The 25,350-nt window shown below is 37.3% G+C and overlaps 1 protein-coding gene across 1 annotated transcript in view; it reads left to right on the forward strand.

The window, feature by feature from the left end:
• The window catches only part of LOC137295073 (apoptosis-resistant E3 ubiquitin protein ligase 1-like), a 108,243-nt gene that overhangs the window by 58,789 nt on the left and 24,104 nt on the right, over nucleotides 1-25,350 (forward strand). The window lies entirely within an intron of this gene.

The following is a 25,350-nucleotide window of genomic DNA, read 5'->3' on the forward strand; positions in this document are numbered from 1 at the left end:
CCCCCAGTAATCACTGAGTAGTCAAAATATTTTACAAACTGTTTCAGTATGTCATATTGCCAAATGTTTTCCCCAATTTCATCTTGTTTTGTATTGTTTTGTTTTTGGGAGTAAATATCAGTTGATAATCAATTTTGTGTTGAGGAAAACAAATATTTGATCATGCTGCAAGTTTTAGCCTATGGGCCCAAGATCATCTTGAGGCTTGTGAGTAGACTTGACCAACATATATTTTACTTGTCTTGAACTTCAGGCCAGTGGGTAAACATGCAGACTGAATCTCAGAAATTGATGTATTTGAGTTCATTATTTCCATACAGACATTCATTAATCATGAATGAGGCAGTGTATCACAACAGAGTTCATTTATCAGCAGGAGGCCGATTCACATGGCCGACTTGTCACCGGTTCAGGGACATGATGGATGCATACCATTTATAGCAATCAGCTCATGTTACATCTCATATTTCACAGAACCTGTTCATGTGCAATAGTTTTGTTTGTTATGGTTTGTTATGGAATATTTTGCAGTTTACTGTCACAGAATTATATCAAGGTTGGCTCGCATTCAAGTTGAAGCTCTATCATGTCAGCACTGAGCATCTGTGTTCAGTATGTTGACAGGTTATCTAAACAGTTGCAAAATATTTCTTTGCATATATTTTTGTAGGCACAAATGGAGCTAGCCTAGCCATTAAAGCTCTTGCTTGTCATGCCCGAGACCCGGGTTTGTTTCTCCACAATGTTTACAATGTGTGAAGCCTATTTCTGGCGTCCCTTGCCGTGATATTGCTGGCATATTACAAAAAGCGACATAAACGAAAATCACTCACTCTAGGAACAAATAAAGCAGACAAAAGTATGTACCTCTTTTATGGAACCTGTTGGTCACATTTTTCCCAATCTGAAGACGCCTGTGCTTATCAAAGAACTGACAGGTTGTTTACCTCTCATCTATGACTACAGCAATAATTGTTCAGCTTGGCGAATTTATTTCTATTTTTATTTCAAATGACTTAACGTAATTTGTTATTCAAGTGTTAATCTGTGAGTGTGATCTCCTGTCAATAAAGTCCGAGTGATGGAGGTCACAGGAAGCAGATGCATGTCACGTCAGTCAAACACAAACCCATGTGTCCGGTGCTGACAAACCAGGGATCACAATCAGATCAGCATTGGATTCAAACCCACAACCATAGGAACATGTCTTATGCATGTGTGCCCATGAAGATCCAGGTTCGAATTGATCTTCAGTATCCAGTGCTCGGTAAGAGGCAACTGACAGGAGCAAGTGGTAAGGCTTGCTGCTTTGACCCATCTCATTGTATCCCAGCTGTGTAGATCAATGCTCATGCAGCTGATCACTTGATTGTCTGGTCCAGACTTGATTATTTACAGACAATATAGCTGGAATATTGCTGATTGCAACATTAAACAACAATCAACCAAACATAGAGCAGTCTGCTGTAATCCTGAAGAATTTGAAGGATTTTGAACAAAGGAACAATAGCATTAGTGGTTCTGTGAGTCTCTCTCTTTTCATTGGATGAACAAAAGAAGGAAGGAAGATATTTTACAGTGTTTGAATGATCATAATTTATTATTTGCTTGAAAGGACAAAGGAAATAAATAAGGATGTTTCACTGTGCTGACATAAAGTAAAGCGGGGTTTATCACAATTTCCTCTCTATCATTGTTGAACTGACTTTCACCTACTGTCCTTTGTTTCCTCCTAGATGAACACAGTGTTTTGAAAGTATCAGTGCCACAGCTGATGGAGTTGTTTCCTTGTTTGAAGCAGACAGACAATTGTGGCAGTTTCATCAGTGGCCATATCTCAGTTCATAACCTACGAGGGCGAAAATATCGGGCTTCATGTTTTTCATATGATGCCCTAGGGTAAAATATCACTTTGACTATGCCTTGAACCATGCTCCGACGTCACATTTCTTCTGTAACGTTGCATTCTACATGCGGCGACGGTGGGTAACCAGTGCTTGAAAGTAGATTTGGATTTATTTTCCTCACTTTGACGACTTTGGTAATAAACTGAATATCATATATGTGCTCGTATCATACTATGTCTACAAGGCTTGTGCCTAAATATTGGTATATTCCTATTCCTCGCTCTCATTCAAGAAATGCCAATATTTAGGCACTTGTGTTGTAAACATAGTGTGACATGTGCACTCCTATAATATCCTTTAGATGCATCAATGTATGAAGCACATCTTTACTTCTTTGGGTTTATTTATATATCTTTAGGATAAGTCTAAAAATATCCCCCATCAGGAATGTAATTTCCTGAGTATTTGTCCACATAACGGTAATAATGTGTTGTGTCATCAAGCTGAGCATTTGTCACTGACAAAAAGACTGTTTAGGAGGAAGAGGCTTTGGTTAGCTAACACTATCTCATTAATGCAATTTAAATAGTTATGAATGCATGGTTAAATGTCCCTGAAATTTACTAATTTAAAACTTTGACAATAATCGAAACTGCGAACAAAAGTTTGTCTATTTTCCTGTATTAATTCCAATTAATTTTGGAATTTTCCGTACATCTCTGGAGTTGTCAACAGAAGACTGTCATAGTTTTGTTGTCTTGGCTGCCATTTTTTTTGCATAAAGACCTCCTGGACATGATATGATTTGTTGATGAAGTCTGTCAGACAGCTCAATATATCACTTTCAATATAATCAATGGTACCTGTAAGATTAGCATTAGGAGCACAGACATCTGTGGTGTCAAGACAATTTGCTGTCTGAAGGTAAACCAAGTTAGGAGGACTGGAACATGAGAGGTGAAACTTTAAGATGGATTTGTATTAGTTTTTAGGTTCTAATTTGCTTTCAGCTGTTTTAAATGTGATAATGTACATAAGCCAGTAATTATTCCTTTATTATGGTTGAAATGATTAATTGCTGTGTGCTACACCCATCATGGCTGTCAAAAGTAATGACAGTGTCTGTACACATGTCAGAAGTATCATAAATTGTCTGTTGACCCTGGCACAAAAAAACAGATTGGAATTATATATAAAGAACAGAATCATGTAAATAAGCACAAATGGAACCTAAGTTATTAAGTCTTCATGAACACAACTCCATGTTTTATGTTGCTTTGTGTTTTTCTTCATGCTTAATTTCATATTTATGACCTAAAAATATTTTTTTTAAATCACAGTAATTTAAAAATTTGAACTTAGAGTTTGTCAGACCAATGACTTAAAACATATCAGTTGGATTGTTTTCTCTGTCTAAAGGAGATGCAATGTAAGTGTTGTTTATTGTATTATCATTTATATAAGAATGACACCAAGTTACAAATTTGAACTTAGAAAGGTTTTATTCAACCAGTAACTTGAAAAGTATGTTTCAATTATTTTAAAATTTGGAAAACAGCATCTTTATCTAAAGAAGAACAGTGCTCCATATAATGTCTCGTGTATTTACCACTTGTGCATGTTTAAATTAAAGTATGTCACATGAAGACAGTAGAATTATACAGAACAACATAATTATACCCAACTCCGTGGGATCATCTCTTATGTACATAAATTTAAAATATGATGGAAAACCAAAAAGAATGGAACCGTTGAAGCTGACAAAACATCTATGGATTATGACATGCAATACAATTTTAGATAAATATTCAGCGATGAGTGCAATATGATATCTAGATGACTTGATCTGTTCATCTTAATCTTCTTATTTCACTCATTTCTGACTTACAAATGTGTTGTCTGTTGGAGGCATGTGTTGGTCACTTAATCATCAACACTCACCATCTGGCACTGTCCAGAGTAGGGCCACTCTGAACACTGGCCTGTAGCTTCAAACATCACAGTTTCTGCTATAATCATCAGCTGTCACCATATGGCACTGTCCAGTGTAGGGGCCAGGGCACTGTCCTGTAGCTTCATGTTGTAAATGGAACTCAGGTCTGTGGCATGACGAGCAAACACTTTAACCTCTAGGCTACCTCAACACTCCTTCAGTGAGAAATAAGAAAGACCAGTGAACATTATGGTGACAAACAAGCTGTCCACAAGGCTATGTGATATTGTTTAGTCATATCAGCTATAGATATAGATGTTGCAGATATAGATAATCTTTAACTAAATTGATTTCTGTTAAATATTGGAGAAGTAGCTAAGGATCAGAATTGAAAAATGGAAAGAAAGAATATGAAATCAATAATTTTCAATTTTATATGAGCTTAAGTAACAGCATAGTTTAGGTGCAGCATGAGAAGGAAGATATTTCTTTTGAAATATCGATTGCATGTTTTCAGATGTCACACATTTTCAGACAGCAAGGTTTTTCCAGACATGAAGGTACTGTAAATACATGGATGATGGCTTAGCTGTAACCCAGACCTGTCTCATATAGATTTATGAGATGTTTCAGACTTATTCATGTGATCTGCAAGTAAACAAAGAACAAGTATCACCAAACAAATAGTGCAAGGAAATTGTGTGCTTAAATTCAACTTTCATTTCAACTCAGTAGTGTATGAAAGATATCAATGGCAGTTGTCATATTGATTATTGTTATAATTCTACCCATCAACAATATTTCTAATTATCAATCTTATTAGCCGGCTCTTGTGACAAGAGGGATCATCAGACGTCAACTGTTCCACCATGAAGAGCAGTAGTCTAGCAGCTCTAGCCTCTGGTGTCAATATTGCAGTTTTTTCACATACCCTTGAGAATTCTGCTCACGTGCATGCCAGGTTTTCCTATAGCATTATATGACTTTTGTTCAGAAGTTGTTTGATCAAGGTTCCAATATTCAAAGACTCAGTCAAGCTTGCAAATCTTTTTTGGTAGACAAACATCGAATATCAAATGCATCAGTGACAGATATTATGTCTCATTCACTTCCCAATTTGACTTTTACCATATATGTTTGCGTTATTTTTGGTGAACACTCAACTTTCCGTGCATGTTTTGGATGCCCCAGGTTGGGCCAGCAGACGTTCATCTTTTCGTGAACACCTTGTGTCATCACTGTTTGATTGTGAGCTCATAATGTACTTGAAATGGCAGAGAGCTTTTATGAATAGGGAAAGATTTTGTCACTTCTGTCATCTCCTTTGTCTTACTGTCTCCAAGGAGTGAGTGAGTTTAGTTTTACACCACTTCTAGCAATATTCAACCGTTATCACAGTGGGGGACACCAGAAATGAACTTCACACATTACACACATATGGGCAATCGAACCTTAGGTCCTCAACGTAATGAGCAAGCACTATAAGCTCTAGCCTACCCCACGGCCCCAAAATCTTAAGGATCTCTGGGTAAGAAAGTAGTATCACTGTGAACTGGATTTGATCAGTCATGAAGAAGATAGTGAAAGTTATAGACAGTGATGTTGCTGTCAGTGTTATTCTCAGTAAACTCATGAAAAACTCCATGCATGGTGAGAAATCCAATATGCTGATTTACTTCTGACTGTTCCGGTTTGTTGTGGCCCCAAGGGCGATATCACATTCACCTGTGTCGCCATGTCTCAGGTCCAGGGGGACGTCTCATTCAATCAAGTCTCTCTCTATATATGTTGTCATTGATCACATTAAGCTAGATGATTATCCTTCTGGATGAACAGAAGCACCTGCTGTGAAATGTAACACCAGCTAGTGTGAAATCATTACAAGGTTACAATATATTGGGAGTCATAGTGTCATTAGTTTCCCATTTGTTTAATAAAAATGGTCATTTTGTTTTATATTATTCATGGGTAATGTTTTGTAAAGTCTCAAGCTTGTAGATGGAGTTAGTTGTAGCTCTGATATTTTTCAGTTTTAAAATGAGGTTTTAACAGTGATCTGAACAGTAATTTCAACATCATTTCCATCTTACTGTAAATTATAAATGTAGCGCTCATAAATGTCTTGTCTTGTCTTGTGGACATGGTGTTGACATGCCGATGATTAAACTAAGGGCAAATAAGTGATTTATACACATGATCACCAGATCCAGGCACTTAAAGTAATGCTACTCTGGGCCCCGTTTCACAAAACTCTCGTAGCCTAAGATCTCGTAAGTTTTCTCGTAGCCATTGTACCTCCTATACTGTAACATAGGAGCTACGGATGCTACAAGAAAAGTTACGAGATCTTAGGCTTACGAGAGCTAAGCTTGTGAAATGGGGCCCTGGACTGTGAGTTTTTAGTTTGTTGCTTCTGTTGGTTAACACCATGTTCAACAATATTCCACTGATATGTCCTGGAATAATGAAGTTTAGACCAGCAACAAGCAGTGAATGTGAGCTATGAGCAGTAACATGAGCAAGGATCCACATCACTGAGATATTCAAACAACAAAGTAAAGAAAATCTAATCTCCAAGGCCATTTTGTTGCCAATATTGGTTGCTCACCAGCAAGTCTCCGCAATCATCTGACACTTAAATTCAGATGTTTTGGGTGCTGGACCAACTTTACTCCAAATTGAAACATCAAATCCAAGTTTCAAACCCAAGATCAGCATATCCTGTTAATAAGCAATGTTTGATAGCTCTTATGCCACAGGGCCATGTGTTCACCCATATCTGTTTGACATGCTTTTAATTAGTTGCACATTCAGACTTCATGTATGTTTCAGGACCTGTCTGTGTACCTGCATGTCAACATGACACTGTCGTTAATGTCTCATTGACAGCCGTCATGATGCAATTGATTATTCGATAACACAGTCGGTTATGTCTGCATCATTTCACTATCTTTGATCATTCTGGGTTGTTTCAGACAAGGTATGGCAGAAGGTACAGCTACTGTTTTCTTAATTGATTAACTTAGGTATTTCTGTTTATAGATGAGCTTCAAGTAAAAGCTTCAATATGTGTAATGTCTTGTTAATGGTAAGTTGATAAACATGCAACATGCATCATTGTCCCGGCTTTGATGATCTATGACACTCCATGGTTACAATCAATATGTTTATAAGCTATATACATATCATTTGATTTGTCTCTGCCTTCAGTCCATTAGCGACACAGTGTGAATTGTTAAGTTACCATAAGAGCACACTTGCGTGTAGTGATGAGAGCCAAGGTGGAGTTGCATCAAGCTATGACTGATGTTTGTTGTTGATGGTGGAGACTAGGGGTGAGACTGAAAGCTGGATATAAGTAAATTTAGAATTGAGATCAATGGTATTGGTACTTGTCATAAAGAATAATCCTTAAAATATTTCAGTAGTAATCAAATGTTACAAGTAATTAGGTTTTCAAAATCAAATTTATCAAACAACTGCATGTGTAATGAGAAGTGTTTGGATGATATTTTGGATGCTCAGAGTGAATTATGTGATTCACCTGCTTTCATGTTTTAAGTTTGGAATGGGTTTTGTTGGCTATATTTCAACTACTGAGAGTCAATTTGGAGCACCATATCACTAATTCTGGCAGACAAATAGGTGTCAATAAACCAGACATTGAGTTTTCTCTGTGACAGAGTCTGCTTGTCATAATCAACATGTTTTTTTATGTAACAAGTAAATTATTTACTTGTTTATGTACACAACCAAGATTAGACTACAGCTCACTTCATACTCCGGGCAGGCATACTGTTTCAAGCTCCACAAACCTACTCACTGTGAATGAGTAGGTAGCTCATGAATCTTTTGAACTCAGATTTTGCTGGCTTTTTTCATGGCGTTTTTTTTTTCAACTTTTTAGGTTGAATTGATGTTGTTTATGATTTGTTTCGTAAGTGCATACTGAAAGGTATCAGAATCTGCAAAGCTGTGTTTTACATTGCATATGACCTTTAAGCAACCTTTGATCACACACTTAATGAATGCTCCACTGGACAACCATTTCTGATGGCCATTGCTGGAATGATATTGTTAAAAGGTATAAGACCGCATATTCACGATTACATATATGCTCACCGTTGAATGACTGTTGAGATTTCCACATAAATAAGCATTGTGATGAATGCACCAATGGAAACATGTTCTAAGCTGACAGGTGAGATTTTCTCAACACAGCTGAGCACTTAATGCCTCTGATATGCAAGGCTTATGAGTTCCCACAGTGCTTCCTTCCTCTAATACAGTAGCGTAGGTCTCCTGTGTGGAGTGAGGATTGACATGTACATTGAGGAACAAATCATCTTTGTATGTCCACACAATAGTACCTGTCTCTTTTAGGATATGGATGCAGTACTCTTTTGACAAAAATGTGACATAATATGCATAATGTGACATTGGTCTGGAGATAGAAATAAGCACATTGTGCTTAACATTAGACAGTGCCAGATATAGTTACATATATGGAAGTAATTGTCAGATACTGTGGTGATGTAAAGAATGAATGCATATGGGTCTAAAGGAGTAAAATAGTTGCATATTTTTAAAAACGATAATCTATTTTAATATTTTTCTGATTATAATATTTGAAATATGCTGACAGTGCACTTGATGAGGATGATAGTGATATATTAGTATGTTTGAACTGTTTCAATACCCTTAGAATATTTTCATCATTCAGTTAATTCCCCGAAAGGAAGTATTTACTATGTCAGCAAGTATGAGTTTTATGCACACTGGTGTGAAGACTAATGTCTTCTTAGCCACACAGAAATGGGAAAAGTATTATAGAAGTCTTTAATGTTTAGCTCTTTCATCTTGTTTCTGTTGTAAACCTAACAACAACATTCGATGTCTGGGAGATAAATATTTTATGCAGTGAGGAAGAAATGATTTTAGTATGTCAACTTTTTTGGAGTGATTTTTGAAGCCATATCAGGCATCCTCTATGTCAATCAGTTATAATTCTTCTTGTCTACTGATCAGCTAGCTTATTGAGAGAAGAGGAAGTAAAACCTTCTCAGACACAGGAAATGATTTCCTCTAGGTACGCAATGCATATTTCTCTGTCTGAACACAGTTCACATAATGATCATAAATCTCGTTCAGGAAATCCCAATCCAGCATATCCCCCAAGTCTAGATCACCATCCTCTCATCTGTCTGAGTAGGGTGTAGATCCAAAGAGGTTGGTCCATCTTGATTGGTTCTTCAAAGAATTTCTGCCTCCACCTGAATGACTGATTCTGGTTCCGGAACCAATGTTAAGAGATAGGTATGATTTATTAAGAGCAAGGCTGTCCTTTGCTATCATATTTGTATTTCATCTTTTGTTTTCTCTGTAGAACTGTGTTCTGGGGTTTCATGCTGTAATCAAGATATATTATCATGAGTTTTTAATGTAAATCGTTCCATCGATCACTTCAGTATCCCCAGAGGGACTATGTGGAAATGTCAAGTAGTCTGCAGGTTCCAGTTTTTTTATGGTGCAATCTGATTTATTATTTTTTTCTGCAGTAAAGCATTGCTGCATTAGGAACTCTGATCAAGTTCCATAAGAGTTATAACTGAAAGTACAAGGCATAATGCTGACTTTGGTGATGTGAAATAGGATGACTTTGGGATTATGACATCAACTGCCTTTCACTGTCATGCTGAAAACTGGCTATCCTGTAGCATACTTCATCAATCATTACATCCCTTTCATGCTCAAAGCATGAATTATTTATGTCTTCATAGAGATCATGATTCTTTAAATTTAAAGGATGTTCCTAGGTTGAGGATTCAGGTAGACTGAAAATCAGTAAAAGAAATAAATATCACTGAAAACTCTATATAACTAGAATACTAGATCAAATACAGTTTAACTAACAAGAATACACTGTAAATGAGGATCCTTTCTTGCAGATACAGGTTTGTGCCCATTGTTTTTAGGGTATAATGGGTTACCCAGTAACCTCAGCTTATAATAATGTCTGCTTAGTTAGAGGGTCTGGTCTTCTTGACTTCATTCATTGCATCTCAGTGACATGGGTCCAGGCCATCTTTCAGTCATTGGATTGCATGGTCCAGACCACTGAGTATTGCTGACCTCAATGGTTAGACACTACATTAACTTGACTTGTGAAGATGCGGGTTAGAATTGGTCTTCAGCAACCCATGCTTGATATAAGAGGGAATTAATGAGACTGGGTGGTCAGGCTAGCTGACATGCTTGACACATTTCTTGATATCCCATCTGTGAATACTGATGCTCATGCTGTTGTTTTCTGGATTGTCTGGTCCAGACCTGATTATTTACAGACTGCCCCCAAATAGCGGGAATATTGCTGAATCCAGGTCGTAATTGTGTTGATTGATTCACATGTCAATCACCAATCCAGATTCGACTTCCATCATCCAGCTTCGAAATTGCTGAGTGTTGTGTTAAAAATAACAGCCTGAACAACAAACATTCACTCAGTCTGTTTTTCACTTATGTAAAACCATATTCATGATCCTCTCAACTTCATATGTCCATTTCCTGTATCATACAGGCAGCCAGTGTATATAGATATGCTTCACTTCATATCTCCATAGACTAGCTGGGATATTCCCCAATTCCTACGAGCGACTGTGATGCCCAAATGGGAAACATTTAGCTAATGCTCTTACATGACACCCACCTGTAGGCAGGAAGATTACTATCACCACGTGACTGCTGGACAATCAGATCCAAGTCCAGGCTGGTATATTTAGTCTGCAATTGTCTTGCTCTTTCCTTGTATTGCGGTAATGACGGCTTGGCAAGGATTTGCCCTCCCAGAGGAGCTGTTCTGGGATATTGGAGTGTTATCACTTGTGGGTTTATGGCAGCCTTTGTCAGACCTGTATTGGCTGTGGTAACATTTGGCAACAACACTGTGGCAGATTCATGATGGCTGCACCTCTTGTGAGTGTCATCTGATGATGTGACTGAATGCGGAACTGGAGCCGAGTAGATTTAAGTGGATGGATTCCATACGGCAGGGGTTTGTGAAGGACTTAGTTTGAGCTAAAGATGGATCTGTATCATGGGAACATGCAGGTTTGTGGGACATGTAAATCATATGAATGTATAGTCCATTGTTTAGTTCAGCCAGTTGATGACAGACATTTATTGTAAGTGTGTTTATTGCTGAATGGCAAGTGGTGTATTATGCTGAGGTTCTTGGTGGTGTCATTTGTGGGGGATTATACAGAGAATGTAAATATTTCCAAACGTGAAGGACCAGGGAATTATACACTGGGGGGAATGTTCCTCATACAGGTTCATATAATTGTACATGTGAAAGAAAATCATTTTGAAATTAAGATATATGTGTATTCTGATATCTTTTAGCAGTTAACATTTTTTGTGAAACATGATAACCTTTTCAAAGTGTTTCTTCCTCACAGAGATCTTAGTTCTACATTTCTTTTGATAGCCTTTAAGAAAATATAAGAGTTCACATAAAATATTAACATTGGACCTGGGACGTTTGCCTTTAGAATTTTTATATTTGGAATAAAAACGTGTAAGTTGTCTGTTGTACAGCATGTAAGCTTTGCATTGCCTCAGTATGTGAGCATATACTTTTCAAGGGTCAAGCGACCTGTGAAGGTCCTGGGGTAGAATAGGCCTTCAGGAACCCATGCTTGCCATAAAAGGCGACAATGCTTGTCGTAAGAGGCGACTAACTGGATCGGGTGGTCAGGCTTGCTGACTTAGTTGACACATGTCATCGGTTCCCAATTGTGCAGATCGATGCTCATGTTGTTGATCACTGGATTGTCTGGTCCCGATTTGATTATTTACAGACTGCCGCCATATAGCTGGAATATTGCTGAGTGCGGTGTAAAGCTAAACTCACTCACTCAAGGGTCAAGCATGAAAGCAAAATAACTTTATTGAAACAGCTCTGTCTGTATATATCTTTGCCCTTTGTCTGCCTCTTGTTGTAATGTCCTGTTGCAACTATGTGGAGAGGGCTTATTTTAGTTGGATAACTTGTACCCAATCCCTTTCTTAATTTAATAAAACATGTTTCAACCGAATCAATCAAACAAAACTATGCATATGAAGATTGTGAGTGAGTGTGGTTTTGCATTGCTTTTAGCAATATTCCAGCAGTATGCGGACACCACTAATGGTGAAGGACACCACTTATGGACTTAACACATTGTACACATGAGGGGATTCAAACCCAGGTCTTCAGCATGATGAGGGTATGCTTTAACCATTAGGCTACCCCACCACCCTGAGTGAGTGAGTGAGTGAGTGAGTGAGTGAGTGAGTGAGTGAGTGAGTGAGATCACGAGTGAGCATGCAGCAATCCAGCAAGATCACAGCAGGTGGCATGTTCCAAGGCCTAATTGCACCAATGTTATGACTCCAGTCTGACCTGTAAATGACTCCCAGTTACCACACAATATCTCAAGAGGTGATCTGGAATTATACAACTGCAGGCTGTATTGTAGATTAATGCATCGTCTTGGAAAACATACAGCCTTGATAGAAACAGAAAACCTTAATGAAATGCAAAAGGACCAGTATTGAAATGGGAGATTAAGAGTCACGTGAATTAGTCTTAACTCTCACACAACTACCTATTTCACTAGGCCCTTTAAATCAAACAAGCCAATTACGACAAATCTGTTGGCCGAATATGATAATGCTTCACATTGAATCTTTTTTCTGCATTGAGAAAGCTTGGAGTTTATTTCAGGGAGAGACTCAGGTTGTTTCCAGACAATTAGGATTGTATCTATCTGAAGCTGATTAGTCTTTATGTATTAAATCCTTGCCTCAGGCTAGCTCAGGCAGATAATATTCATGGGATTGGATTAAAGTTCATTATTGGAAATATGTTTCTGGGAAAGTTCATTACTGTGACATTTTTCCAGTCCAGAAGATAATCAGCTATTTTATATTGTATTACAACTCTTAATGATATGATTATGTTTTAATGATCGCTATATGATATCGAAATGAGATGTGAAGCTTCAGTTACAATGAGGGGGTTTTTTTATACAGAGAGGAAGAAGGACTTTAGTTGATGTTGAAATAACTGGGCAGTTTTATTGATTGGTTGTCCAACATTGGTAGTGAACACAGCCATATTAGTTACAAATGGAAAGATATTTTTGTCATTGTGTAATATTGCATCATTGTTTGTCATATTGTGAGGGTGGTGGGAATTCAGACGATTCTGAGGATCAGGACTTTCCATTTATGGTATATATCAAGCTTGGCTGCACAGCCCATATTGGCAACAGATACAAAAAATAAGAAATGACAGACAGACAGACAGACACTTTATTCAGTGATGTACAGGCTTATGGCCCAATTAACAGTTGATATATAATGTGTTTATAATGTCACATGAACACAAAGTAAAACAGTTATCTAGCAATAGATATATGTTTTAACAAAGTTGCAACTGAATGTATAACAAGAGGATTTTGAGATGTTAGTAAATTTACCATTAACAGATTGTTTTTATGGACATGTTTAATATGTGGAAGACATCTCTCTCTCTCTCAGATCTTTATATTTATTGCAAACTAATATTACGTGAAATTCATCTTCAATAAAACCCCATTTATAGTTTGCACATTTAATTAGATCAATATCGTCTTGTTTATGCCTTCTAGAAAAATTGACATTGAAATTGTGTAAGGAAAGTCTAAATTTACACATGGCTCTTATCAAATCCTTGTTTTCTAATAATGTTAAATATTTTTCTGGCTCTATAGCAGATTTTATCGAATTATAATGACATAAAAAGGATGAAGGTGAAATGCTATTGTGCCAGTTTTGATAGTACATATCTTGTAATCTTACAATAAGAAATAACTCTCATACATGATAGTCATCATTCCAGGGTTAAGGCAAAATATACAAGCACACATGTTTTGTGTACATATTAGGGATGAAAAAAATACCCTAAGCTTCAATTTTAGTGTTGTATTAGTAATGTATATTTATAGTTCATCTCATATTAATGCTGAATAGCAGCAAAGACATGTTTCGACAGATGGTTGAAAACATCATATATGTTGCAATAATGAAGAATCAGAAAAAAAACAAAATAATTACCAACACCTGTATTTTTGCTAGGTGAAGAATTCACTAGCATTGTGTTAATGACAGGTGCCATTCAGTTGTATGCTCCCACCTCTTCATGTAAATCAATGGATGTTGTTGTTAATTGTGAGTGGGTGAGTTTAGGTTTATGCTACTTTCAGCAGTATTCCGGGTAGATGGCTCCTATGTGTAAATAACTGAATCTGGACCAGTCAATCCAGTGATCAACAGTATCAGCATCAGTCTGCACATTTCGGATATGATGACGTGTCAAGCAAGTCAGCAAGCGTGACCACCTGATCCTGTTCATTGCCTCTGGATTAATGAAGATCAATTCTAACCCAGGTCTTTATGGGTAACTTACAAATTTAGATTATTCTTGTGGATTTGGAAAGGGCCTTGTCACCTTTATTGTTATTAATGATAAGATTACATTTTTATCATCGTGTTGCACATATTGATGTAAACAGAGACACAATTTTTATGTCAAAATGTTTTGACAGGCTGTCATTTTGCTTTGTTATGTAAATATTGTACATGTAAATGTACATTAAATGGTGTTGGATTCCTTTTCTGGTCATACATGCATACAAATGACCCTACAAAGAACAAACGCACCAAACAGCGTTGTAATATACTGCAGTGTCCATTTCACCATTTTAATCATGAAGTACACACGATCCCATCGACACTGAAGGAAGAGTTACAATCAGTTACTAGTGGGTACCAAGTGCAGGTCAGCTTGGAGGACATGCCCCCAGCCAGAGGTCAAGAGGTTATGTTCATTGCTGAGGCCATGTATTGACCATGCTGCCTGGATATGTTGAACACTATGTAGGGACCATGCTTAGACTGTATGTACATAGTACCGTAAATCAAAGTTGAAAACAGTTCTTGTTGATGTGAGTATAATGGATGAATGGATGATGTCACCACTCAGGATATTTCGTCCTTCATTCTGTTTTTGTGGGATGTTATTTCTATCAAGATATGTCAATGATTTGAAGGAGGAGCGTTCAAGCTGGAAATGTCTATAGGTTGAGGTATTTTTAGGTTTGAAATGGGATGTGAAATATGTTTTGTTTTAGGCAGTTTTTGTGAATTTTCTGGGTGTAATTTATGCTTATGTATACAAACTGAAATAGTGTTATATTTAGTGTATCATTTCACTGTTGTACTTAGGTTTACCAGAGAAACATATGTTTTATGTTCTATTGATCGTAGTCTGTCACACAGACCATGAAACATATAACCCAATGCAGCCATGCAAGACTAAAGGTCAATATTTCTAGCATTTTAAAAATTAATTTATTTTATTGAGGAACTGTCTTTTCTGTAAAATATGTTGAACTATTAGACTATATCAACCAAGACAAGTGCCATTTGAAGCATAGATTTTTTCACTGTTTATTAATGTTTATCTGGGTATACAGGTAGCATTGTGCTTAAAGTGTTCACTCAGCCAAAGTCCCAGGTTTGATTACCCACATAGGTACAATGTGTGAAACCCATTTCTGGTGTCCCCTGCTGTGAATATATTGCTGGAATAATGCTAAATGCTGCATAAAACTATACTCACTCACTCCCTATTAATGTATGTCAATGTGTGTGGTATATTGCAGACAACTGTGTTGCCATGATTTATGGGTTTCTCATGATTTTATTTTCAAAGAATAGTGATCATGTATGAAATATGTATCATTAAGTGCACACAATGCTAAGTCTGTGGTTCAGCTTGAATTGTGTAAGCGTTTGTTGTTGGCACTCGCTCTCATACTTGAATATAGATATATTTTCAGTTCGGATGAATGTGACAAACCAACCAATTCTTTCTTATTACTGGAGTATATTGCATGATCAGACTTGTAGAAGTCCACAAACAAAAAGACCCATACAACTTTGTGGACATGTTCTCATTTATTGCACAGAGCTGCATTTTGATGTATTTTCTTCTACTATCATCAAACTAATGTATTAGATTTCATCTGTCATGCCAGTTCTTTCATATCTCTGTAGCAAATCTTGTCATTTCATTACAGAAGACAGAACTGAGCAATCTTGAACCTTTTGGAGTAGTGTAGCTGGTCCCAGCAAGCGAGCACTGACCTACTTCTGTGTGCTTTATGTCTCATTTTTATCATCACTGCTCACCCAAGGAGTCATAAAATTACAGACATGATTATTTTCTAGATGTCAGGTGATACCATTGAACTAGTGGTGCCTTGGTGTAAAACTCTGTCAACCGCCAGCCTTAACTCTTTTACTCCTGTGTAGGTCAAATTTAACAGTGGGAGCCGAATCAACATTATGAAATGAAGTAAAGCTCAAAAACTATCACAGCATGTTGCGTGCTTAACCTGTTCCCTGATGGACATCAATTGGAACACAAAATTGCTTGCACTGTGTTATGTACCAAACCACTCATTACAAAGTGATTATCTCTGTTTGTGTGGAGGCCATGTTGTAGAGCGTGGCAAAAACTGGCTATCATTAAGCAAAGTGTTCACATGACATCTTCCTGACCACTAGTTCCATCATGGTGCTTTAATATTGGTGCAGACGGGCGGAGGTGATTGCCTTCAGTCATCTCTAGTTTTGAAGTTTGTTGAAGGATTGAATTTATGAGCATCTTAACAAATTGGGTAATTTGTGCAACTGGATTTGAGAGTTGGACAATTTCATAACCCTCTTATTTCTAGGATTGAGATGACAGTTCTTCTTTGTAGAATTGACATTTAACTTCCTGTGGTCATAAACATAACTATCTGAACATTTCCAGATTGAATTAGGGGTCATTCATTTTGTTGTGACAAGGTGCTTCTACTTTATTTCATTGATTGTATTTCCTTATTTCATCTTTAATTAAATGTTTGTGGTTTGCTGTCTGCCAAATTAAGAAAGTACATTTAACAGTATAAAAGGCACTTTATCCATTCTGAAGATGTCACTGCATGATGGGTATATGCAGGAAACATCTGAAAGAGCTGAGAATCATCTGTCTTGCCAACCAGTGGATGACCACGTCAGAATTATTTGGTATCACTCGGAGACCTCCTTTCTAAAGACCAACTTGGTAATTTGGTCAGTTACAGGCCTCACTGTCATAGGTTACTTGGTGATCTCTTTGTGTTAAGGATCCCTTGGAGGCCTCCTGTCTTGAAATCAGCTGTGTAATTGTTCCCTGCTTCAATGTGGAACGGGAAATGTTTTCGGCAGCATCTGTACATCTGTACATCCCGATTCTTGTTAACGCGATATCTCTTGAACTCCTATACCTAATGTCTTCAAATTTGGTGGCAGCTTACATTGGGGGACTGCACAAACACTATTTGATTTGAGTGACCCTGACCATATTTTCAAGGTCCCGACAACTCTATGACCACTTCAACTGTAAGATGAACTGTTGTTACCAGTGTTTTCAAAGTTGGTGACAACCTAGACAAAATTGGGGAATTAGGCAGACACCAGTCAATTTGGCTGACCATGACCTTATCTTCAAGGTCACCATGACTCTCTGACCATATTTCAAATTCTTGTGAACCTGATATCTCATGCACTGTTGTGTCCAATGTCTTTGAATTTGGTAATGTCTCCGTCTAAGAATCACTCGGTGACCCCCTTTCTGAAGGCCAGCTTGGTATTTTAGCTAGCTACAAATCTTACTGTTATAGGTTATCTTGTAATCTGTTTGTCTTATTAATCACTTGGTGACCACCTTTCTGAAGACCAGCTTGGTAATTTGGTGAATTACAGATCTCACTGATGTAGGTTGCTTCATAACCGTATATTACTGTTTATAAGCCGATCCCATAGATAAGCCGACCCCCCAATTTGACCCCCAAAACCAGTGTCAAAATGTTATGTTTCATGGATAAGCCGACTCCCGCATCAGACATCTGCCAGTTACAGTCTTGGATGTAAAACGTAAGTATAGTCGCGGTCAATCCACACCACAAGATCTCTTGCAGTTGCAGTCTTGGATGTAAAACGTAAGTATAGTCGCGGTCAATCCACACCACAAGACATCTGCCAGTTACAGTCTTGGATGTAAAACGTAAGTATAGTCGCGGTCAATCCACACCACAAGATCTCTTGCAGTTGCAGTCTTGGATGTAAAACGTAAGTATAGTCGCGGTCAATCCACACCACAAGACATCTGCCAGTTACAGTCTTGGATGTAAAACGTAAGTATAGTCGCGGTCAATCCACACCACAAGACATCTGCCAGTTACAGTCTTGGATGTAAAACGTAAGTATAGTCGCGGTCAATCCACACCACAAGACATCTGCCAGTTACAGTCTTGGATGTAAAACGTAAGTATAGTCGCGGTCAATCCACACCACAAGATCTCTTGCAGTTGCAGTCTTGGATGTAAAACGTAAGTATAGTCGCGGTCAATCCACACCACAAGACATCTGCCAGTTACAGTCTTGGATGTAAAACGTAAGTATAGTCGCGGTCAATCCACACCACAAGACATCTGCCAGTTACAGTCTTGGATGTAAAACGTAAGTATAGTCGCGGTCAATCCACACCACAAGACATCTGCCAGTTACAGTCTTGGATGTAAAACGTAAGTATAGTCGCGGTCAATCCACACCACAAGACATCTGCCAGTTACAGTCTTGGATGTAAAACGTAAGTATAGTCGCGGTCAATCCACACCACAAGACATCTGCCAGTTACAGTCTTGGATGTAAAACGTAAGTATAGTCGCGGTCAATCCACACCACAAGATCTCTTGCAGTTGCAGTCTTGGATGTAAAACGTAAGTATAGTCGCGGTCAATCCACACCACAAGATGTCTTGCAGTTACAGTCTTGGATGTAAAACGTAAGTATAGTCGCGGTCAATCCACACCACAAGATCTCTTGCAGTTGCAGTCTTGGATGTAAAACGTAAGTATAGTCGCGGTCAATCCACACCACAAGACATCTGCCAGTTACAGTCTTGGATGTAAAACGTAAGTATAGTCGCGGTCAATCCACACCACAAGACATCTGCCAGTTACAGTCTTGGATGTAAAACGTAAGTATAGTCGCGGTCAATCCACACCACAAGACATCTGCCAGTTACAGTCTTGGATGTAAAACGTAAGTATAGTCGCGGTCAATCCACACCACAAGACATCTGCCAGTTACAGTCTTGGATGTAAAACGTAAGTATAGTCGCGGTCAATCCACACCACAAGATCTCTTGCAGTTGCAGTCTTGGATGTAAAACGTAAGTATAGTCGCGGTCAATCCACACCACAAGATGTCTTGCAGTTACAGTCTTGGATGTAAAACGTAAGTATAGTCGCAGTCAATCCACACCACAAGACATCTGCCAGTTACAGTCTTGGATGTAAAACATAAATATGCAAAGTGAGAATAATATCTGATAAAGATATTATTCTGACCATATAGTAATAATTTTCCAATTACGCGAAAATGAAAATATAAAAGGGTGAAGGGAAACTTTGCAGTATCGCATTGTGGCTCTCAGCTGTGGGACATAATGACATGTTACAAATGAATGCCCCTACTCCAATAATCACTCACTTCTTGAAAGTGCTTGTGCAAACAACAAAACAATAGAAATCACTTGCGTGGCATGTACGAAACAACAGGAAGCAATCACCGTATGTGAAGTGACAGGAAGCAGCTGATCCGATTGGCACATCAAATGGTGACCGGACAGGATTATAAACTTTTTAAAAATTAATATTGTGTGTAAATAGGTAGGTACGGAACTTAATAATGACTAAGGGCAAAATAATTTGAAATAAAGAAAACTGTATACTTCGATTTGTATTTTTTTTATCATTTATAACACAGTGGCTGTAATCGTCGTCAACTTCCAAGCAGTTGTACCACTAACCTTTAAGATCATCCTCACAGGGCACTGACGACCAGAAAAATACTTTCGTGAAATTGTGCCTCATAGATAAGCCAACCCCCTTCTACAGACAACATTCTTTCTTCCTCAGAATGCTCTCATACACAATAATATATACGGTATGTCTTTGTCTTAAGAACCACTACAATAAGGGCTTGACAGAAATAGACAAACCAAACTATTGACATTACATGTATAATGATGATGATGATGATGATGATGATGATGATGATGATGATGATGGTGACGGTGATGGTGATGGTGATGATGGTGATGAAGAGCCATTGCAGTTGAAGACCATTACCAGAGTGTACAAGACAGGCTGATGGTAAATGAATAGTAAGACTAATTATAAGACATTTACAAATGACTGACCTTTGCCAAGCACAACCAAACTAGCAGGAGACCTATGTCAGAAAAAATAAAACCAGTGGGCAACCAGAATTTATAGAAGCAGTAGATGACCCATGTATGAGAGTATTATGAGATTTGCTTTGTAATCACAACACAATTAATGTGCGCTCTCACGCACATCCGACTTCCCCATGTGGCCAGACAATTTGGGTGGACCAGTGTGGCGTTCAACAGGGAGAGAGAATGTCAGAAATATTGAAATCAAACAAAGCCATTATTGATCTTACAAAAATGCCATGTTTCCTTGTGCATCATTATGTCCTTGTGTTAAGATTAGCAATGTTCAAATGAAAGGGGAATTTTCTGCTCAAAATGTTTCTGGCAAACTTGCTGACAATGATTGATGACCTGACTGTAATAACACTGGAGTTGGCCTCTCAGTGGACAATGGTCAGACTTGTTCTTTGTCACTAACCTCATGATATTCTGAGTTGGCCTTGGGATATTTCAACAAAAAATATTTTGTTGGAAATATTCTCTGTATTAATCTAAAATAATATTATTTCATGTTTATTCTAGATTTTTTTTTTCAAAGTATTTTGTGATTTTCAGTTTATCATCCATTCCCTTAAATGCACGAGGAACATACTGGTTAAAGCGTTTGCTTGTCACAAGGAAGACCTAGGTTCAATTCCCTACATGGACACAAAGTGTGAAGCCCATTTCTGGTGTCCCAGCTATGATTTTGCTGGTATATTGGAATATTGCTAGAAGTGGCACAAACCTAATTCACTCACTCACTTACATGTACAAGGTGGACTGACAAAGCCACTTAACAGCCCTAACAATGCGACAGTGCATATGATCCGTGCTAAGGATTGGTATGTTTAACTTTAACAAGGAAATGTTTAGACAGGCATATGAACAGTACATGTTTACTGCTGGTACATCTGTTGTCCTGATATGTGATATATGATGATTCACTGATACTTGTATGACTTGGATACAGGTATGATGCTTGTCCGCAGTGAGGCAGTTTGATCTGCTCGTTTGTCCAGGTATTCCCTTTGTTTATATTTTGCAGTTGGAATTTAAAATGTTTTATTTCTGTTTTTTTCTATGAATTATATTTTACCTGTATATATACTTTATGTATCTCATATGTGTGCCTTTTAGGTTAAATGCATAAATTTCAGTTCAACAGTTTGAGTTAAATTGATACCGATTAATGACAATCTAAATCCAGACCATTTCATGTTCAAACACTCAGTCCAATGCAGAATGTAATGAAAACATTAGACCAGCTCTGGGAAAAAGTTTCATAATGTTTGTCTCCCGAATTAAATAGTTGCATAAAAACTATCATCATTTTGTTTCCATTTTCCATGTGAGGTTTTGTGAGGGTAAAGTAACAGTAGTGCTCTTGCAGGACCAGCTTATGGTGAGTATGATGGTGATTCATCACTATTATTGTTAGACAAACAGACTATAGGTGATAGGTGGCTGAAAAAGTTCAAGAATTTGCAAAAGAAACAGGGATCTAAAATAGTGTCAAATCTGCATGTCACAAAAGATCCAAATGTATATAAAAGAATTTAGTTGTATCCATTTGATGTGGAGATAGCTTATACCTTTTTAAATACTGTGTCTGTGAGATGGGATTTATTACCTTAGACTGGAGTATTTATCTACTCTTTTATACATGATGGTGAAACAATTTTTTCATTTATATTTTCCTAATACATTGCTTATGATAATAATTGATAGTGAAATTTTATAAAATCATCATTCCATGATAATATCATGAATATAGTTTGCGTCATTACTAAGGTATAAAATGCTATTATTATGATTACATGTCCATTGGGCAAGATTACAACTGGATACCTTCTGCCATCTTTGAAAGAAAACAAGTCTACGTTTGGTTAGGGATATGGTAAGGTTCAGGATTTGCATTAGGGTTAGAGTAAGGTTTAGGGTTTGGTTTAGGGTTAGGGTAAGATTGGTGTGCTTTAGGGTTACCATGACGTGACACAAGGTATCCGTTAACTGTACCGTTCATTGTTTTAGTTTTCCTATTCTAAAAAGAAAATGTGCTACTTAAAGACATTTACTATGTTCTAGTACATACATGTTTTGACTTGGCTCTGTCACACTGCACATTGTGAAGACTATTAGAAAAATATCAAATATAACTGACTTTTAAGTCGTATGAACTTGAATGTCTGTTGTTGCACATTTCTGTCATTGTCAATTATTATGGCAATTCAGTGCTATATTGTCAAATCCAGTATGTAGGTCAAGTGCAAAGATATTTCCCTGTATTGCATGTTGGGACACTAACTCTATGTTGTATATGGGCTGGAATGCCAGTGTAAGTGTAATCCCTTTCCTTCTTACAAGCAGGGGAAATACCCTTCAGCATGCATTGGTATGTAACATGTATACATACATACATACATACATACATACATACATACATACATACATACATACATACATACATACATACATACATACATACATACATACATACATACATACATAAAAACACACACACATACATACACACACACACATACATACATACATACATACATACATACATACATACATACATACATACATACATACATACATACATACATAAAAACACACACACATACATACACACACACACATACATACATACATACATACATACATACATACATACATACATACATACATACATACATACATACATACATACATAAAAACACACACACACATACATACACACACACACATGCATACATACATACATACATACATACATACATACATACATACATACATACATACATACATACATACATACATACATACATACATACATACATACATACATACATACATACATAAAAACACACACACACACACACACATACCGGTACATACACACATACATACATACATACATACATACATACATACATACATACATACATACATACATACATACATACATACATAAAAACACACACACACACACACACATATACATACATACATACATACATACATACATACATACATACATACATACATACATACATACATACATACATAAACACACACATACACACACACATACAGACATACATACATACATACATACATACATACATACATACATACATACATACATACATAAAAACACACACACACATACATACATATACATACATATACATACATACTACTCAAAAGAAGTTAAAGACATGTAGTGTAAGTAGTGTAAGTTGACAACAAACGTTACTGAAGTCATGCCATCTACCTGTGATACATTTAGATTTAAACCGACAATGTATTAAAAGCTGTTGATTATAAAACAAATTAAATTCAGTTTATTTCTTACCATTGACAGTGTTCACATTCGAAAGTGTTCATAAAATTGTGGTTCTTCAGGTAGTCTTTGCAGAGATCAAATATTTTGGATATTTATAGTATAGTGTAGTTTGTTAAAAATTGATGTTAATGTCAGTCTTTTGAACATAACATTTTCACATCCCAAATTGTAAGTTTTGTGGGCATTAAAGATTGGAGATGTGTTTGTGGAATATTCAAATCAGACTGCTTGATTCCTGTGCCAGGTGTAAAAGTCAGTTCATAAGGTCAGAACTGTTATCAGGGCTTCAGATTAATAAGCTTCTGCTTAATGCCCAAATCCACTCCAAACTGTGTTGAATTCAGGTTATACAAGGAATAGAGTAAAACATTTATCAAGGCCTTGTTAGAATCATTCTACTCAAGTGTTCAGCAAGTGTTGATATCAATTCCCATTTGGATACAATGTGACATTTTTTAGTGATTTATGTTATCATAAATGTTGACATATTCTACTCAAATAAGTGAAGGAGCTTTTTAAGTATTTTTTGTCTGTATTTTATTCTGCCTGCACAAATCACTCCTGATGCTTGCAGACATGAGAAACTAATATTTGGTATTCGTTTGTTACATATCCCAATGATGACTTACTCGACTTATGCCTTCTTGCTCTTGGTCTTACCTTTTCGCTCAGACTATCAACTACCATCTGACTGTTCTGGGAGAGTTGTTCAAATTGTGCTTCAGGAGTAACCAGCGTTAGTCATCTCCTCCATAGTTGATCTTCACCATGAGTTTCTGAGACGTCCCCTCGCTTGCATGAGTTATGGGTTCTACATAGCCTCATAACCTTGATGGCCCTCGAAGATCCAGGGTAAAATAGGTCTTCAGCAACCCATGCTTGCCACAAAAGACAACTATTCTTCTTTTAAGAGGCGACTAATGGGATCTGTTGGTCAGTCTCGCTGACTTAACACATGTCATTAGCTCCCAAAAGCACAGGCTGATGCTCATGCTGTTGATCACTGGATTGTCTGTTCCAGACTCAATTATTTACAAACCTCTGCCTTATAGCTGGAATATTGTTGAGTGCGCCGTCAAAATAAATTCACTCACTCATTCATATCCTTGATATATTATGATACATGTAATGGTTCTGGTTACATCATCCTCAGATATGGCAGACGTATCTCCTGTTCCCAATGTTTTATTCACCGTCCATTGACTTGTTAGGTATAACATAATCCTCTATTGTTGTCCATACAACTGACTACCCTGTGCTGACTTTGAGGAGTCTTAGTACATCATGCTTTATGATAGGTAACATTTCCATACCTGGCGTTGATGAAAAGTACATTTTATGGCAACTGTTAAAGGTTACCACTTACAAATAACACATTAAACCCTGTGAAATATCTAGTGCTAAGCAATACCTCAACAACGGCCTCAGAGAGCTTCATATGCATGTTCCATATACCGATTTGGCATCAGAACAGACTTGTCTGCTCTCAGGCTGCTGTGATGTTGCTGGAGTGTTGCTGACTTCTTTGTTCATCAACATTCTTTCACTTGCTCCCATAATCATGAAACCTGTAATTACACCTCCCATTAAAGAGGATTTGCAGTGAAAGCCCCCGTTTTACAGGTAGCCAGAATGGTGGTCATGTTCCAGATAGTGATGAAGGAAGAACCAGTGAGCATCTTGCGTCTCTGTAACATCACACCGTGATACTTTGGTTTTCAGAGCCTCATACCTGCAGGGTGCATTGATAACACTGTGGCTTTTACTGACAAGACTTACACTACATGCTCTCATTCATATTTAATCAGGGAATCCT

Source organism: Haliotis asinina, chromosome 8 (genome assembly GCF_037392515.1).
Source record: "Haliotis asinina isolate JCU_RB_2024 chromosome 8, JCU_Hal_asi_v2, whole genome shotgun sequence".
Lineage (NCBI taxonomy): Eukaryota > Metazoa > Mollusca > Gastropoda > Lepetellida > Haliotidae > Haliotis > Haliotis asinina.